Raw genomic sequence first — 4,698 nt, forward strand, 5'->3', positions numbered from 1 at the left:
AAGTATCAGTAACAGGGTGGGGTGGGGGGGGGGGATGTATATAAAAATAAATAGAATTTTTATGTCAAAGAGAAAATGTATATACTAATACTCCAAATTGCTAATTTAAAAATATATGTATTCTTTATTTCAAAGTAAAGTTGAAAAAATAAATAAATAAAATGATTGGGGACGTGGGAATTTGCCAAGAGCTTCAAAATGTTTCTTTTTTTTTTTACTATAGTTACTAATCATTATGAATTTGTGCTGATGTGGTGTATCTATGTTTGAAAAGTCATGTGGCATGAAAGTGAATTAATATTTTATGTAAAATATGTAGTATTGTTTAATGGAAACATAAAATCCACCAATGTGAATGACCTACATTGGGGTCTAAATCTTGGGACGAGTAGCAACTTAAACTAAGTTCACATGTAATCATGAATCTTCAGTTAACCAGTACAAATTTGCTTCATTATTACATTGATAATATTATGTTGCTGTGGTATTTGTTCTAACTGTCAGTTATCTGTCATATGGTGGTTTTCCAGAGCATGTCTTTTTGTCACCGTCATTGTGGTATTTGAATTGACGTCAGAGTGTTTCTAGTTGAGAATATATTCATTGGTTCCTCATCCTTTGAAATAATGTATTATCTCTCATTGTTTTGATAATATATTTGTCCATTTAACTGGATTTTGTTGAAACAGTAAAACAAAAGTGAACATTACAGCATCACTGAAAGTGATCCGAAGTTTGATTTTACCATCTACAATATGGAGCTCAAATAATGTTTTTTTTGCTTGTTTTTTAAAGTTGATGTTTATTTACATGGTGCATATTTGACATTTAAAAAAAGTAAATAACTAAAAAGCACAACAAAATATACACCATAACCCACTCATTACTTATACAGGTTCGTTCTTAGACCTGGTTTGACTCATGTAGCTGTGCACCCATGACTCTGGCCTGCAACATTGATGAGAGTCAGAATACATGAGAGACATGGAGTCACTTGAGTATCCACAGCTGACTTAACTTCTGCTCTCTCTCTCTTTCTTGTTTTCTTGATATTTCTTTATTCTCTCACTCTCCATCTTTCTCTCTCTCACCAGAAATGCCCTCATTCCATCACATCTGTGAGAGTCAAGGCAGAAGAGACTAAAATAGAGTTGGAGTCTCCAGAGGGACCAATGCTAAGAGGAATCCACCCAGTATAAACACGACCCACATTCTCTCCAATTCTCACAGCCACAAGATATGAATCGTGAAAAATCAAACAGAAACATCTCATAAGCAATGCTTTGTCCTTAGACCCCAAAGGCAAGGCGTTTTATGAGATAAACGGTGCAGTTTGGGATTAAAGCAATATCTGTGTGCATCGAGGATTTTGAAATTGTCCATCCACCATTTATTACAACTGGCTTGTGTGATATTTCCTCAGGATGGGACTTGCTATGACATAAGAACATTTAGCAGGCCTAAACAGATCATTTAGCAGGTGTTGGATCTGGATCAAAGGGACAATTTCTTGATCTCTAGATAGAAATCCCATGCTAATTACTGGTTTAATCGGGTCTACGGTGGCTTTACATCTCAGATCACATTGGATTTGAACTCTATAGGAACTCCAAAGGGATTTTGAAGAACTCTCACTGAACCATGAAGGAGGAAATCCTGCAGTTTTTCAGTGATATATGGAACCTTGCTTCATCCAAGCACGACCAGAGCGTCTACAACACGGTGTGCCTGGCAGTGCTTCTGACTCTACCCCTGGTTGTCCTCTTCACATCTCTGCTGGTGTGTTGTCATTGTTGCTGTTGTCGTAATGCCAACGGATGCCGGTGTTGTTGTCGTAAAGGGGAGACCTCAGTCACAAATACGAAAACCGAAAAGAAGAAAAAGAAAAACAGCAGCCAGAATAATGAAGACTTCTGGATCTCCGTCAAAACAGATCCTATGAGTAATGAAAGACTTGCACTGACTATGGTGTGAACGATTTTATATTTATTTATCTTCATGGTACATGTAAAGGTACAAAATTGTTACAGCAGTGTTTACTAAAATGTGCCTGAATGTAAAAAATTCAAAAGAGAATTTAAAAAGAATTTTTGTATAAAAGTAAAGTTTAAGAGTGAATGGATGTGTAAGAAGATGCTGTATGGTGTGTGTGATCCTGAAAGGCTTTCCAATAACCAACGTTAGGAGAAAAGAAATGCATATCTTTAAACGACAAAAAGCATTCTGTCTAAACAGCCACTAAGGCCACATTTACACTGCAGGTCTTGATGCCCAATATCCAGTTTGTTGACTATATCCAATTTTTTGATGACCCATATCTGATATCTGTATTTACACTATACACTTGGCAAAACAGCCCAAGGTGGATGTATTGATCTGGAAAAACTTAGGCGGAAAAGGAAGTAAAGATGTCATGATTTGCAATGGAGGTAGATGAAATGATAATACAAGCTTCTGAAAACTGTAGGATTTCCATTTTGCAAGAATTGAAGAGTGTCATGTAATCACAATTGGTGTGCACCTGAGCTGTCATTCACCACCGTTGCTTTTTAAATTGCATACGACTCACATTGACGGGAATATCTGATCTGTTCACTTACATGGCAGACACAAATGAACATATCCGATTTATAACAGATTTATTTCCACATATGAATGAGGCCTGAAACTGATCTGAGAATATCAGAATCGGTGTGCTTTTTCCATGTTTACATGTTTGTGGGTCATATCTGATCTGTGCTACATGGGAGGAAAAAATCAGAATTGGGTCACTTGAACTACGTAGTCGTGCAAATGCAGCCTAACAAACAGTGTAACAGCAGAGGAACTTTTCCGTGTTAGTAGTACTCCACTTATCTGAATGTGTGCAACAACTGTCTTTATCAGTGTATCTTTGATTTATTCATTCAACTGATTTGTTCAAATACAATGATTCATTCAGGAGCGAAACTAGTTACCATTTATATGAGTGAGTCATTGAATCATTTACATAACCAATTCATTCTAAATTTATTCTGGAATAAAACATACCACTGTTAAGAGACGCACCAGTTGATTCTGTTTTGGCTATGTATGGAATTTGTTAGTTGGCGGCTGTGATGACTTCTTTCTGTGATGATTCGCCTGAGAAAACCATTATTTAAATGTGTGTGTGTGTGGGGGGGGGGGGGGGGATGTCTATATCACCTTTCACTCATGATGAGTTTGCATCCCTGTACTTGCATGTACAGTATATAGTTTGCATAATTGTGTACTAAATTCAGTCACTGTTTTAGTACATTCACACTTATTACAAACCTGGTAAAACTGTTTGTGGGCAGCAGAAGATAGCCTTGTTTTGCCCCTCACATGGTCTATGAGGACTATGAGATGTCTATACTGGGACTCCTTGACTACATATGGTTCAAAAACATCATGTTTCATTGTCAAATTTCAGCTATTGTAGGCAGAAATGTATTGGACTTGAGTTTAGTCTCCTCAGCTTGAGTTATAATGGTTGACTGAAATGCTGTACTACAGCAAAACCGTTTCGCTCATTAGTTTTACAATTCCATGCCTTTAAACAGACTTACTTGTTTGTAATTTCTAATTACCCATTTCTGTGTGTTATTAGGAAACTTTAGGTCAATCCAGACTACGTTTCATTTTTGTTGCGATAGTGAGCTCAAGCTGAGTGTGTGCCAAAGCCAACAGCGGTCGGATGGAAACACAGAGTGACTCACAGCATGTGTTCAGTGAGAATAGTAGACCGCAGTGACTCAGCTGAGCTGGGGCTTGTGGGAACTCTGACACCTTATTGAGTGCTGATGGATGAACAGGCAAAAGCAAATAATGTACACTGAGATCCTGTAGGTCTGGCACGTGTGCTCAGAAGGCACTGAACGGCCCATTAGAGCCGGATTGCTGAGTAATGACGCTATGGCTCAGTCTGCTAGCGCCTAACGTTTGTCTATATGAAGACTGTTGAGCACATTAAATACTTAACAGAGTAGCTCATCCAACAATGAATGTCATCATCAGTTATTAAACTTTTAGAACATATAAAAGTTTGGAGTTGGTGAGATTTTGTACGTTTTTAAAGAAGTCTCTTCTGCTTTTCAAAGCTGTATTTATTTGATCAAAAATACCGTAAAAACGATATCTCTATTTGAATATATTTTTAAATGTAATTTATTCCTGTGGTCAATGCTGAATTTTCAGCATCATTACTCCAGTCTCCAGTCAGTGTCACATGATCCTTCAGAAATCTTTCTAATATGCTGATTTGCTGAGAAAGAAACATTTCTGATTTTTTTAATTAATAGAAAGTTTGAAAGAACAACATTTGTTTGAAATGGAAATCTTTTGTAACATTATAAATATTTTTACTGTTCAATTTTATGCATCCTTGATGAATAGAAGTATTACATTTCTTTCAAAATACATCTTAAAGACCTCAAATGTGACCCTGGACCACAAACCAGTCATAAGGGTCAATTTTTGGAAATTGAAATTCATACATCAGCTGAAAGCTGCTGAAAGCTGAATAAATAACAAGCTTTCCATTGATGTATGGTTTGTTAGGATAGGACAATATTTGGCTGAGATACAACTATTTGAAAATCTGGAATCTGAGGGTGCAAAAAAATCTAAATATTGAGAAAATCGCCTTTAAAGTTGTCCAAATGAAGTTCTTAGCAATGCATATTACTAATCAAA

This window comes from Sinocyclocheilus anshuiensis, unplaced genomic scaffold (genome assembly GCF_001515605.1).
Source record: "Sinocyclocheilus anshuiensis isolate Anshui unplaced genomic scaffold, SAMN03320099.WGS_v1.1 scaffold375, whole genome shotgun sequence".
In the NCBI taxonomy this organism is placed as follows: domain Eukaryota; kingdom Metazoa; phylum Chordata; class Actinopteri; order Cypriniformes; family Cyprinidae; genus Sinocyclocheilus; species Sinocyclocheilus anshuiensis.